We start from the raw sequence: 15,340 nt of genomic DNA, 5'->3' as shown, positions 1-15,340 counted from the left end.
AGTTATTGCCTTGCCAGCAATTTACCTAATATGGGCGTTCCAACGCAGGTCGTTTGAAAAAATTACACCGAGGTATTTATAGGAAGTCACTTCGGCTAGGACAGTATTGTCAATGAAATAATTATAGGGAAGAAAACGAGTTTGGCGAGTTATATGCAATCGAACACAGTTAACATTTAGTGCCATCTGCCATGAGTCACACCAATCGTGGATCTTGGATAAGCAGCTGTTAAGTAAGGTCTGGTCACTAACATAATTTACCTCAGTGAAGATAACAACATCGTCCGCAAATAAACGTGCTCGCACAGAAATGTTAGCAGTGATTTCGTTTATCAAAATTGAAAAAAAGTAATGGCCCAAGGACTGACTCTTGTGGAACGCCGATAGCACAGGGACTAGCGAGGATGCACTACAGTTTATCTGAACAACTGTTTTCTTTCTAGCAAGTAATTTTCAAGCCCGGAGTAGACGATATCGTTTTGCACGATTGATTTAAGTTTTAGAAGCAGTTTACAGTGTAACACTTCGTCAAACTCTTTAGCAAGGTCAAGAAAAATTACATCAACCTGCTTAGAACGATTTAATAATTCAGCAAAATCATGGACGGTTTAAAGTAACTGCGTCGTGGTTGAAAGGCCATTACAAAACCATGTTAATGAACGTTAAAAAAAGTTGTGATTCTCTAAATACGCTGCCAACTGTTTAAAAACCACGTGCTCTAAAAGTTTTGAGCAGTAAGGATGCAAAGAAATTGGCCGGAAGTTCCCAGGCAAGAGATGAGAAACAGATATGTGAACGGGAACGATCTTGGCAATTTTCCATTCTACAGGAATAACGGACTCCGAGAATGATTTTTTAAAATATTAGATAAATATATTTTTGAGCACCATTCTGCGTAGCGAACGAGGAACATATTTGAAATGCCGTCATGTCCAGCAGCTTTTTTCGTCGAAAGATTAAGCAACGCTGAAAACAGTCCCTTGGGAGAGATAAAAATATCGGGTAACACTGATAGGTTGGGTGGCAGGATTAGACAATGAACATTGCCGTTAACTAAGGTGAAAACAGACGAAAACTAATAATTGAAACGTTCAGCTATGGGTACAGTCATCCGTAAATAATCTGTCCGAAACCATAAGTTTGGAAATGTCTTTTCGAGCCTGGGACAAAGACCTCCAAAACTTATCGGGTGATTCCCTAAGGAACGTGTGCAAAGTTATATGGTTATACTTATGTTTTGCAAGACGAATCATAGCTTTCAGTCTTGTACGCATTTTATTTATATTTAAACTACTTTTGCCCGCCCTGGCAAGATTTATTTTTCGTTTTAGATGTAGGATATGGCGAGTTATCCATGGATTGTGTTTTCTGGTAACTTTGATACTCGTTGGAACAAATTTTCGTAAACATTCAAGCAATGTTTCTTTAAAATAATTCCAATCATATCAGTAGAAGAACCATGAGAACACATGTATGAAAAAGAATTAAACGACATTTCAAGCGCGTCAAGTACTGACTCGTCTTCTGCAGTCGAAAAATTAAACACGCGCCCAGAAATTTTCTTTTTATGTAATGAAGGAAGAAGTGTTGAAGTAGAAAACTCAACGAGTACCATTTGATAATCAGAGATCCCACCCACCACTTGGCAGTCATACGGAGGTGCCGCAAGTGGTTCCGAAAAAAACACGAGGTGTAGTGTACATAGAGACGATTAGGTGATTCGTGTTGGACTACTAACAATTTGAAGTAGATTTTTATTATAAACCAGGTCAACTAGCAAGGATGAATTAGGGCAATCACTGTCACTACACATAGAGTCCCAATCAAATAATGGTAAGTTAAAGTCACCAGCCATAACAATAACCGGGTATTTTTGTTTAATCTTGAAAACAAAATCGGCAAGAAGATCAAGAACGAATCAGCAAGTATTTGACGGACGATAGACTACGCCGAGGACGATTGGCGGATTAAACCCGGTAACCTTTGGCCATAAACACTCAATATCAGGAACGTCATCGATTACAACAAAATCCAAATGATTTTTCATTATAACGGCAACGCCTCCACCACATGATTCGCGATCGTTCCGAACAATGTTATAAGATGGGGGAATACTCTCTTAATCTTGAATAGAACTATGCAGCCACGTTTCTGTTACAGCAAGAATGTCAGGTTCGTGATGCATACAACAAACACTCAAGGTCAACGATTTTGTTAACAACACTTCTGGCCTTGACGTTTATTAATTTCAAAGATTTCCAGCAAGGTACTGCGTGTCACGGTTGAAGAGCACCTTCAACAGATGCCATGGAACTTTCTTGTGCAAAAATACAAATTCTGGTGTCATTTTCTGTGTCCAACGTATTAGTCAAGTTGTCTATTATCAACTTGTTGTAGACGAGTTTTACCTTGTCACTCTGCTTCCTGTTAGCGTCTGCACTATCCCATAATTTTTTTCGAAGTAAGCGTACTTGATTTGAGTAGTCGTCGGAGATAGAAATCTCTGAACCTTTCAGTTTGTAAGCGTTTTTAAATAAATTGACCTCAGCCTCAGGCGATTTCCTTTGTTATAATGATAACCAAGCCGGTCGATCATTTCAATGGTGGTGACATGTACATCCAGTTTACCAACCAAACATCACTACAAACTTTCTCCTTCAGTTGGGCAGGGTTCTCTTGACGATCTTCAGGTATGCCGAAAACAATAACATTGTTCCGTCGACTACGATTTTCATATTGATCAGGCTTCTTTCCCATTTGAGAAACAGTTACTTTCAAGTCAGAAACAGTGTGATTTAGGTCAGCAACACTAGCCTCGTAAGCCTGGAAGGACTTTGACGTGTTATTGACCTCATCAATGGTGGCCTCAATAGCACATAGTCGCTTATTCACACCTACAAACATTTCCTTAACGCGTTGTTGTTCCTTTCGCATTTCTTCGATGCTCTTGGCAACGCCCTTCTGGCTTTTAAAATCTGCTGTATGGGATCCCGCGTATCAGCTTTACTAGCTTTATTACGGCCAGGATTAGTTTCCAGGTTGCCGGCCAGTAATAACAACTTTACCGTACGTTGTGATTGTCTGAAGCTGAGCAGGTTGGTTATTCATATTTCTACACATTCTACAAGGATGCGAAGAACAATCCCGGGGCATGGCAGCACAATAAGGCAAACATAATTACTCTTAAACTCGTAATAAATTCACTCATGTTTACTAACCTGCGTAATTAGGAAGAGTCATTTAGTCGTCATGCTCCGAGCTGCGCTACCATGCCCACTGGCGAAATCCAGTCGGGACGCACTTTTGTAGGCAATGTCGCTGCTATCGGAAACGGTGTAGACGTCACGAAGGCACGCGGTCCCGTAGTGTAGTTATCGTAGATGCATAGTGAGTCAGTATCTTGACGCTGCACTTGAAGTGACGGGTGTGGGCCACGTGTTGGAAGGAACCGACCGATGCCAGCATCAACTGCGTAATCAGGAAGAGCCATTTAGTCGTCATTCTCCGAGATGCGCTCTCATGCGCGTCTCGAAGCATTTGAAGATAGATGTAGTAATAAGGAGTAATTATTTTTACCTACAGGGATTCAATCAAATTAACATTTTTTTTTAAATTAAATAAATTCGATTTGAACCAAACAAACCTGATTGATATGATTTCTGTTTTTAAATGCATGATATTCTTACATTTTGCACGGAGCCCATGTACAGTGTAGTGCCCATTTCACGGGTATTTATGTAGAAAAGGGAATGTGTGGTAGTTATAATATCTGTATCAACAATTGGATGGATAGCTTTCAGGGAAAGCTATGTGAAGCTCCCATGCACGTAAAAACGGCATAAAATAAAAGGGACCAAGTGACTCTGTCACAGACCTCACTGAATAGGCGCAGGTTCGGTTTGTCTCTGTGTTACACTGCTTTCTGAAATATTAGTGACCATAGCAAAATATCAGTGACTAAAAAGACACAATAGCAACACGAATTATGAACACAACATATTTTGTCTCTCAAGTCTGGGAACCCGCAACTAGTATGTAAAATATATGCGTACGAAAGTTGAGAAGGTTTTTGAGGCCTCTCAGACTTAACAAACACTCTCCTAGCATCACCATAAAGCGCCAACAAGACAGGCTGCACGAAAATGGTAAAACCAGCCGGAAGGCCTCTCTAACGTTGCATAGGGTCCTCTGCAACTATGACAGATACCTTCGACGCGAAAATTTAACAAATATTTAATACTTAATTCTACCTTGCTGGCAAAGGGAATATACGTTTTGTCTGAATTAAAAAAAAAACCTTAGTTCGAAAAATATTTATAATTTTCAAAAGATTTCGTCATAATTTTTTTTTCTATTTTCACAGCGTCAACAAAAAGTTGTTTGTATGTTTATACAACCAGATGTTGGTTGTATAACTCCATGGCCGTCTGGTGGTGTCTGGTAGTGTCACAACTGTGGCCTCAATGGTCAATGGTGGTGTCACAACTGTAGGTGATTCATTTAGTCATTGCAGTACAACCGCTAGCCTGGGGTCTTTAACATGCGTCAGTGTTACACGACCACACGCCGGTACGATGCTCATCCAAATTTAAGCGGGCAGGGCTGGAGATTGAGCCGAGAATCCCTGAAATCTACAGCGCGAACTTCCACTCCTCGTGCCCCGAGCTCTCGTGTGATAGCCCACTCGGCCACCGACCCTCCTCTGTAAGTTTCCATACACGAAAATATGTGAGAATTATAAGGCGAAATGGCGAATTGCACCCTGCAGGACGGTATGTAACTTTCGAGTGTGTTACAATATGAACCATGCAAATGAGTTATTTAATACATATCTGTCTTCGGTAACCTCCGGCGAAATTAAGGTGTCAGCTCTGATGGCGCATGTCTCGAAGAAAACATGTGTCGCCCCAACAACGGGTGACTGGTTCGCGTCCCTCCAAATCTGCAAGTCCGTACTGCACTTACACGCACCATTGTATGTGTTACCAAAAAAGTAACGAAATACGTTACTAGTTCATTTACAGCAGATCTACGCGTTACTGATTACATAGCATTAATTTAAAATGAAGGAGTTATTATCCTTCACTGAAGAAAGAAACGCACGTTACGTTTGCCTTATTTTTTGTTCATGAGTTGGGGTTTTTGTGGAGTAGTAGTGCTTCCTTCGGCAAAGTAAACACACTTTTGAAGGTGTGTCGATTGAGTGTAAGAAATCATATGACTTGGCGCTTATAAAAGCATGTAAAAAATTGAACTGTAGTTTTTTCAGAGGCTTAACGAGAAAATGTAACAAATTACGTAACTAGATTACACGTTATTCAAAATTAGTAACTTAAATATTTTATTCCTTACGGTTCTGAAAAAAAGAGTATGCAGTACGTTACCAAAGACAGTAATGCGTTACCGTTGCCTGTGTTACTTGTAACGCTTTACCACCAATACTGCCAACGTGGGACCTCTGACTATATATACAGGTGGAAATTGAGGGAGAGGAGGAGAGGAGAGGTGGCAAAAACGTCAGAGCACCGAGCTCTGATTGTAATGGTTAATGTGTAGACGGAAAGCTCTACCTTTGTCTCTACTCAGTGCTCCAACGCGAAAACTGAACGACGGATGTCGGTGTTCGGCGTTCGAGCGCGTTGCATTGCAGAGAAAGGCAGCTAGCTCCGCGTCTACCAACTAATATTTCCAACCAGAGCTAAACTGTCGTCTCTTCTTTCTCAGTCTCCACCCGTATTTAGAAATAAGATGCCGTTAACTGAATGCCGTACATAAGGTTATACCACGGAGCAACTTTGGCTCCGACGAGAAAAAGAGCTTCAGTGGCTTTCATAAGCTTTGATAAACGACTCGGCGCTAGGCGGTTTCTGGGGTACACGCACACACACAAAGTAATTTTCGTTTCACCTCCCGCCGAAAAAAACAAAGCTTCGCGTCTCGTAGGGCAGGCCCGGGCTTAGGTAAATTGTAGACTTTCCCCTGAGGCGTGTGAGATCGCGATTCCGGGTTCGGTCAAGAGAGCGTCTGCTTCCGACGCGGTGAAATGGTCCGCAAATGAAGCTGATGGATTGCCGTCGGCGCCATAAATTACGTTCCCCCGCTGCCTTCGGAGGGCACCTCAGATGCGTCGACACGTTGAAGCATAAGCTTCCAACTTTGCACGCGTAAAACATTGTTAAAAAAAAACACCCCAGGAGGGTAGTGCTGGGCGGTCGTTGGCCAGGCCCCTGCGTTCACGCAAAACGTTGCCGCGTCTGCCTGAATGGATCGCGAAAGGCGGTTTCCAGATAGCGATTCCGGCGTAAAGGGCGGCTCCAGCGCTAATTAAAATAACGTGTGAGCGATCGATCCTCACCATTAAAGACGAACATCAGACTGTATATTGGCGCTATTACGTCCAGCTCGTGTTCCCCAGAGTTTTGCGTTTAGCAACACGAGGCATATGCACTGAAATCTTTACTTAGTCTTTTTATTTCTTTTTATTGCTTGCAGGGCAAACTTTGAGCACGGCCCGTGTCCAACTTTTTTTCCGGGCTCAGTCGAGCAGGATAAAGTAAGATCCACGAGTGCTGCGTGCGCGTTCGGCTTCACTGATTGGACCCGAGCCCCGGCCGAAATCTGACGCAATGTTCGGCAGCGTCACGCGGGCTACGTAGGGGCGTGACGGTTGCATCTCGTTCCCATAACGCGGGCATACTTATAATTAAAAGCAAGTTGTTTCTAACTTTCAGAAACGTGATGGGAACAAATACCGCTCTGCATTCGACTTTATATTCTAAAGCTCTGAAGACCTATTAATTAAAAATTTAATCGTAATTTTTTTTTTTTTTTTTTAAATCGGTTTGCGGTTTTATTCGCTGAGTACCCACATCACTCGGAAATGATGAAAAGAAAAAAAGGGAGAACCGCTATAGGAATCTTTGTTATTTTCGGAAAGCTTCAACGCATCGGGTTTCTCAGGAAAGTATTTCAAATTCTATCATCTATTTTACCTATACGGTTCCATGTTTTCGGAGCTTATTCTTTTTCGAATTCGGTGGTGTCTTCTTGGAGTTCATCTTGCCTCGGCGATTCGGCCTTTTTCGGCATATAATTTTCGTACTGAATAAACATTTCTTTATAGCTTACGGTGATGTGAACGGGACACACGATTCTCCAACCCCCATTTATTCTTCTGCGGTGTAATTTATGCCTGACCAGAATACATAGGAAACGTCCCAGTATATTAACACGGGAAGGAAACGAGAAAAGGCATTGGGTTCCGAAGCGGGAAGAAACTGAATTACGGTGGCAATGTGGGCAGTTACCTCATACTGACTGAAGCACAGACGGCACACAAAAAATAGGAACAATGTAGAAAGGCACACAGAACAATCGGTGACTCTGACCTGAACTTAAATAATAAAATCAGCAACACGGAACACATCACTGGGAGGTCAGTCAACACGCGTCTAAAAGTAAATTTAGTGACGTCTGGCTGACGCATTTCGTACCTTCTTTATTTTTAATTCTCTTTTAATTCTCATCCCGAGAAATTCGGCTTTAGCCCTTGTCAAAAATCTCTTCCGTTTTTAAAAATAGGTTCACACTTACAGCTAGCGCAATAAAGGGGTAAATGTTTCACCCCCCCCCCCCCCCCCCGCCTCCCTTCGAAATTAAGATGCAGGCAAAATAAGGGAAATTCTTCATCTAAGTATGCTTTTATTTAATACCTCTAAAGGTCCCGCAGGATCACTACACATAGAAGGAGGGAGGGGGGGGGGGGGAGGGGGACTCTTATACACAGTTAAATCTAAAAACAGAATATTCCGCAAACACAGTGTTACGCTATACGTAACTGAAATAAAAGTTGAAGCAATGAAATGCAGCAGAAGGCTGCCAACAGAGATATTTACAAAGAAAAGGCACGGCAAATAACTATTCATTCTATAAAACGGTAAAACATATCTACAAGTAGCTCTTTTTTTAATGAGGCCATAATGATTTTGCGTGCAAAAAACACAGAAAGACCGAGTCGTAATTTATTGAATAGCTTTTTTTAAGGAACCTTCTTACGGAAATAATATAATTTCTTGTGGCGTATGGGAAAAAAAAAAACACAACTTCTGCGCTTCTGGTATGTTGCAAATCTTTTCAATAATCAACCTCTCCCGTCCTCGCTCGCTCGTATGTATATATATATATATATATATATATGGGCATGGTGGCGGGAGGCCGAAGGCGTGGGTATATAACTGGGAAGAAAAAACAAAACAACCTCGGTGAAAACAGAAATAACGGACGATTTATTCTTCGACGTCTGTTTACACCGAGGGTTTTTTTCTTCCCAGTTATATATATATATATATATATATATATATATATGTCTTCATAATTGCATGAAAGAACCTGTAGCACTTGTAAACGACACTATATTAAAACAACCGAGCGCCTCTGCGAATCCATGACAATGTGCCGCGTGTTTGCGCGATGGGCAGAGGCTTATTCTTGATAGTGAACCCAGAGCATCGGAGCTTTCCCTGCGCAGCGGAGACTGGAATTCCTACATGCTGCGGCAACCTGAGATGCTAACTTCCCGTTGGCCGTAGCCTCCCGAACGCAGTCATCTATTGCGCCAAACCAATCCAGCATTCCTCTTCAGTAGAGCACAACCTTAGCAACTCCATTCAATACTTAGGAAAATGATTGAAAACTTTTTCATATCCACCCAATTTCTCTACCTCGGCTAAATATGCGGCCGTGCGTTCTCCCAGCACAATAGAATTTTAATCCGTGTCTTCCCCGGAACGGAAGTATCTCCTAGTTCATTGAAGCACGCCAATGCCGGGAAGCGCGGAACGACGGAGACTTTGTCCCCATTCATGGACGACGTCGGCGAAAATTTTGCATGGGCGAATGAATGCTCGAATCTCGGGCATTCGTTCACGCCGAACCACTAAAAGGAGCCAAGTCCCCTTCCACAGCAAAATGAGCAGTTTTATCGAGAGTTTGGTGGCTCGCTCGAATTCCAGATTTAACAATCCAGACTTCTTACCCTAAAAACTGTACTCCCCTCACTCAATGGCGGATGAAAGAAGAAAAGTATGTCCCCCCTACCCCCCTACCGATTTCTTCAATCACACGTCGTCTTTTGTGGCTTTTTCCTAGTCTTCGCTCTTATAGCATACGATACTTTTTGCGCTTTAGGCTGTGTGACGAGGTACCGTCGTGGGATCGGCAAGGTCGCTCGATATGGAGATTGGTATAGTTGTAAAAGAGAGCTGCGGATCGTATGGCGGTAGGGGGGTAATGAAAGGAGGAACTCTTTCTTAGACTACGTTTACCGCAATCAAGAAAAGATGAACATGGTTATAGTTAGGAGTCACATTGGGTGGCATTCTAGTATAACAAGAAAATATCAGACGCTGCCTTGGGACGACAGTGGCAAGCAGACTCCCCTTTCTCTCATCTTCCAGTGGTTTCATTCTCTTTTCATGCAATGTCGAGAAGGATACACACAGAAAGGCCTATATCCCTAAAGCACGTCGGATCCCATTATGTTTTTTAATCCTTAGACTGCAGTGCCGAGTAGAGAGGGGTGTTAATTTTTTTTCTGCAACATTTCCTTTCGGCAAGCATATATTGACATTCTTGCGTCTTGCACATGTCTTAATATGTAGGTACTGCTGTTTTAGCTTTTTGTCTTCGAATCATGGTGACTGAAATTGATCAGGAAGAGTAAATGGTGATGCCATGATTACAATCCGAAAAGGTCAAAAGTCAAATTAGACGTTTTAGGAATTTATACAGCGTAAGGTCGGTCTGCCAGGATGAGGCGACACTGGTTTACATTCTAGATGTGCAATTTCGTCAGTGCAGTACTACACCTAGCCTGGGGTCTTTAACCTGCACCACGCAGTAGTGATACACGACCGCACGCCGGTACGATGCTCATCCAGATCGAAACGGGGAGGGGTGGGGCTCGAACCCAGGATCCCTGGCTTCTGCAGCGCGAGCTTTCGATCCTCGCACGTCGACCTGGGTGTGCGCTTTAAACCACACGGCCACCGATTCCCCCTATTCGATCTAAACTTGTTAAGAACTTCAGTTTTAGACGATTAAGAAGGCTAGTGCTTGTTCCATTATAGCTTTTAGCTTCGCTTTTATATTGAATTTAGATTACTACTAGTGTCATAATAAAGAAATTGGGTTTACACACCCTATGAATAAAAACATCGCATTACGTCTGAACGTTTAAGATATCCTCCGGTCCTCAGGTAGAAGTTAGTCATACAAGCCCCTACTCGATCAACAGAAAATTGAAGCCTTTAATGTCATAGACAAGAAATGTAATTTCCCTATATCAACCATGGGCGCGCTACGTTAATTGACAACGAGATTACAATAGAAGTAGTCGTAGTTGCCGTATTGGGATCCGCAAAATTATCCGGACACACTGTCGCCAATTTTCTTTGCTCACGTGTACCTTTTTTTTCCCTCTTCTGATCGATCCACAGTAGAGAGCCTATATTGCAGAGAGCGTCCATGTGCTCGATCAGAGTCACGTGGCTTCTGAGCCGCATCTGCAATACGAGCCGCAAAGATGTGACGAACGCGCCGATTGTCTGCGAGCGCCTGCTTCCCTCCACATCACCCGACAACGCAGCGCATGCGCACTTGCGTCCAATCGGTGATGGAGGCGTCCGCCATTAATTTGGAAATGTTCCCAATGATCTGAGATAGACCTTTTCTACAATCTACACTCTCTAATCTACAATTAGTCCTTCCTTGTTTAGACATCAGCGACTTTCGCTTTCTTTATCTTTTAACATTTTGTCGAGCGAAACATTGTTAAATTACGCTGCATTCTTGTGTATATCCGGGTGTTCCACACAACACATGAGTAGTCAGTTGTGACAGCTCACATCGTGCCAAACTATGGTATTCGTTAGACCTTTGATCGGAGTTAACGTAAAAACAGAGAAAAAAAATATTCTGCTGGTTGTTTGTGGGTTAAATTGCCAGCTTTGGAGATCTATTACGCATTGCAACACTGGAAGAGAATAGAATATAACACGGTTCATGTTTGCGCACCGGCGTTATGACAAAGACTATCATCTTTACTGAATGAGGTTGCTTGAGTTAGAAAAAAAAAAAAAAGACATTGTCATTTTTAGGAAATAATAAAAGGCGCTTCTTCTTTCGGTGAGGAAGATTTAAGATATTTCAAAGAATAAACCAACCGCCGTCGTCTTAACATGCTTTATTTCTGTTCCGTTCAGAGTTGTTTCATACTCGAAAAAAAAAAAAAAAAAAAAAAAAACGAACACCAGAAAGGAAACCGTTCGTTGTCTACACTTCTGCGCCTCTCTTCAAATATATTACAATATTTCCCCCATCGCATTTTGCCTTAACCCGCCATGGTCAAAATAAAATAGAATGCATATTATGTCCGTCGAAATTTGAATTAAAACTAATTTTATAAATTAAGCGAAGATTATGAAACCAGTCTCTTGCGCAAATAAAGAGGAGCGGTGCATAAATTACTCAATTTTACACCACTATAATGTACTGCGCTGTTCTCGTTTCCTGAGTCTGAACGACAGTTCCTTTAAGCCAATGAGGATACAGCAGACGCCAGGTGGTCTCACGAAGTACTTTCATCATAAGTTGTATAAGAGTAATAATACTTATTGCATGGGCTCTATCCCAGATACAATCGCATCTTTGCTCCTAACAGCCAAAGCGGCAGCGCTGGCTGATAGCGGCATGTTTGTTCCTTCAAGCAGGCTTTATCAATGTTAAGAATAAAAACATAAACTTGATTAATAAAACTTATAATGAACGTTTAATGCGGCGAACTTGTTCCGAGAAACAAATTAACAAAGACTGTACTTAGACCACGACGGATGTACGACACTTTCAAGCAGCCATGCGAAGCTCCTTTTGTAAGCGCGTGGGTATTTTTAGAAGTTTCCGAGCTCAAACAACTAGATTCTCGAGTCATCTGTAACATTCCAGTCATGCAAACAAAAGAGATAAAAAGGACAAATGCCGACGGGGATGAAACCCTAGCCAGCAGTGTGGGAGTCGAGCACGCTGCTGATTCAGCTATCCGCAAGCGGCTTTACTCGGCTCTTAAAAAAATAGAAAAACGCGTCGTTTCGATGCCACACTGACTTTGAGAACATAAAAAAAAAAGAAAGACGTTTACAAATCTTTGTAATCTGAAATTAGAGGGCAGCTCTCGAGAAGGAGGAGGAGGGTACGGAGATGACGGTATGCTCCTTCTCCTTTCCTCCTCCTCCTCCTACCCTCCTCCTCTACTCTCCCCTCTCCCTCGTCCTCCTCCTTTAATCCTCCTCCACATTTCCTCCTTCTCCATTGTGCCTTCCCGTCCTCCCACAGTTTCCGCGCTAAATTTAGCTGACGAATTGACGCCCCGTGACCACAACACCAATTCAGGTTCCCCGCTGAATTTATCGGGGAAAATGACGTCACATGACTTGATGTCACGTCCAGAGTGTCGAGCCGGAGCCGAACCGAACCGAAATCTTCGCCGTAACCTTGCAACTGAACCGGAACTGAACCGAAAAAAAACCCAATAAACTGTTCAAAACGGTTCATGGTATTTTTTTTTGTATTACGAAATAAATGTTTGAGAAAGAAGCATTGGCTTCTGGGTTATTCCTATATAGGAATCAAATTGTCATATACCGTATTGCAATGTATGAGAAAGTGTGGGTTTTCGTGACGGCTTTCATATTGGCACTATAATTAATAATGTGTCAGGTGGTCATGTCACGTCATGGTGTCAAGACATGCTGTCAAGTAATCTCACGCCACGTGGTCCAGTGACGTAGTCACGAGACTCGCTGCGTCAAGTCTACTTAAATTGAGAACGTCACTATATTTATTAGCGTTGTTGACACCGTGACGTCACAAGGCATTACGACTTCTCACCGCGAGTTACGTGACACTGTGACATACTTGTCACGGTGTCACGTAACTCGCTTCAGCTTGCCTACATCGCTCTAAACATTTTTGTGCGTCAAGTGTTTTTTTTTTAATTTTTTTTTTACAATATCAGGACGCGCCGTCGGTAATATATGGCATCCTTCAGCGATGATGGTACGGCGGTGTGAGAATTGCGTTCCCTATGCTCCGTTTCACGATAATACTGATAGCGGATACGAGGGGTGGTCATAACGGTTTTAATATTGTCAACACAGCAAAACGAACAATTTTGCTAACATATGCGGTCCGGGGCAGGCCGACATTTATGTAATCCCAACCCGTTAACAATGTTTTTCCAGCGTCCAATTATTTGAAAATGCACCAATATTAGCATACGATGAAGGACCTCGCCTGCTAAAGACCATGATACATCACACACCTGCAAAAAGGAGCGTGAAAAAAATCTGCACTCTAAATTTCGCTCTTTTGTCAAGCTGACCCTTACAACCTTTATAATTGCCTGGCCACTTTAGATGAGCGTAGAGTGTACCACTATAATCCTCAGACAAAAAAACGAAGCAAACAATGGAACCATGCCTACTGATAACCGTCAAAAGAGTTGACGACGCGGCCGTCGTTCGGAAGTTGATGGTGTGTGTTTCTTTGCACTGCTTTGGGAGGTTATGCCCGTAAAAGTTAAACAGTATCATTGATATATAAACGAAACCACATGACTAGATTACGGGAGACAATCAAGCGCCGTGGAAACCTAATATCAGGAATGCAATTGCTCCACCGCAGCATACCAGAGGCAAAATTTACGGGACGATCATACGAGAAAAAAGGTGCATACGAAAAAACCTCCCAAGGAATACGTATTCACGAAGCGATATTATTGTAACTTTTGTGTAGTTTACGACAGAACCCTATGACAGCTCCGCAGGTGTCGTACGTACTTTCCACGATCGAATACTCCCGGGCGACAACATCGCTCGTTTACATCGACGCAACGATCAGTGGACACTTATTGTTCTACGTGCTGTCTGAGCTCGTTGAAACTTTAAGCTCCAAGAGAAAACAAATAAGTACTCGAAACAGAACGCCGCGAAAAAAACGCTGAAGCCACAGATACCCCAAAAAGATACAGCGGCAATGATTTCCCCGACCATACAACTGACAAAGGTATCTAGGAACGTTATAACTTAGAGGCCTAGCGAGGCACTCCACAAGGTAGCCCCGATGTCCTTGGCCAAACCCTTCTACCCTCTACCACCTGAGTTGCTGAATGAAATAAGGGACCTTCCTGGACCCTCCGCGTATGGACGGTTTGAACCTTGACCTTCCAGACCCCTCCTCTCGTGTAATAGGCAGTCTCTTTCCCTCGTCGTCCCCTTGTTTTAAGAAGCAGCGGTTGCGAATGCTCTCGTTGAAGAGGGCCATTCTCCACGATTCTATCTCCTTCTTTGTGAGATATAGTGCTCAACTAAATGCCATATAGATTGCCTTCGCAAAATGGGTGTATACACTTTTTTTTGGAGTGTCCCTTTTATTTTGACATTACGATATGCCAACAGATGTCGAGTAAGAGCAGTTTTCCGAGCTACGCTATGCCCGTCCAACCTTCCTCTACCGAGCGTCACGTCGGCATCAAATTGCAATGGTATAGTGGCAGAGCAAATCATATATTCGGTTGCAAAAGATAGTTTCTGAAGCGGTTACCATGACGCAGTCCAACCGTGCGGTGCCCAACGCGGTTCCACTCCCAACCTGAACAAGTATTTACGTGGCTCTTCCTCACACGCTTGATGTTTAAATGTACAGTATCCTTCAGGAGTCGGCTGCCTCCTGCATCCCCGAGGACAGGAAATGCGCAGCGACGATTTGTTTCCATGTGCGCCGCTTTACCAAGCCGTGCGGGCCATTTCCTTTTAGCAACGATGATAGTTCTGTAACTTCGTAGCGATCGAGGGTGTTAACAATTAATTGGCCAATATTTTTACACTTTCCTCGGAGAGGTAGTCATTCCGGCCCGTTTAAATCGACATTTCGTTATGTCTACAATACACCCCACCGAAACAATCCCTAAAACAAGCGTTGCTGGAAAGGCCGCCTACGTTTGTTGTGATCCAAGATCCATTTACTCCGATCATTCCGGGCTCTCCGATTGGCTGTTCGTGGTGCCAAAGATGCTGTCGCGATAGCAACAGCTCGTTTTCGCAGTGATCGAGAACTGGCGGGACACCGCGAAAACGTCCCTTTCCTCCTCTCACTTAGGAGAAAGTTCTTGAATACCGATTTCTTCACTTTTTACGATTAGCGTAACTTTCGAACTCCTTAGCTAAGTCGTCGTAGTCTAAGGCGTTCTACGTGAATTTTGCCTTACTTCATTCTGTGCAGCACACAG

The 15,340-nt window shown here is 42.9% G+C and overlaps 1 protein-coding gene across 1 annotated transcript in view; it reads left to right on the top strand.

Annotated features, from left to right (window-relative positions):
- LOC8029521 overlaps nucleotides 1–15,340 on the top strand; it is a 130,215-nt gene that overhangs the window by 79,156 nt on the left and 35,719 nt on the right. The window lies entirely within an intron of this gene.

The sequence above is a fragment of the Ixodes scapularis genome, unplaced genomic scaffold (assembly GCF_016920785.2).
Source record: "Ixodes scapularis isolate PalLabHiFi unplaced genomic scaffold, ASM1692078v2 PGA_scaffold0__279_contigs__length_252992795, whole genome shotgun sequence".
Lineage (NCBI taxonomy): Eukaryota > Metazoa > Arthropoda > Arachnida > Ixodida > Ixodidae > Ixodes > Ixodes scapularis.
The sequence above is the reverse complement of the archived record's forward strand: the minus strand, read 5'-3'. Positions and strand labels throughout refer to the sequence as shown.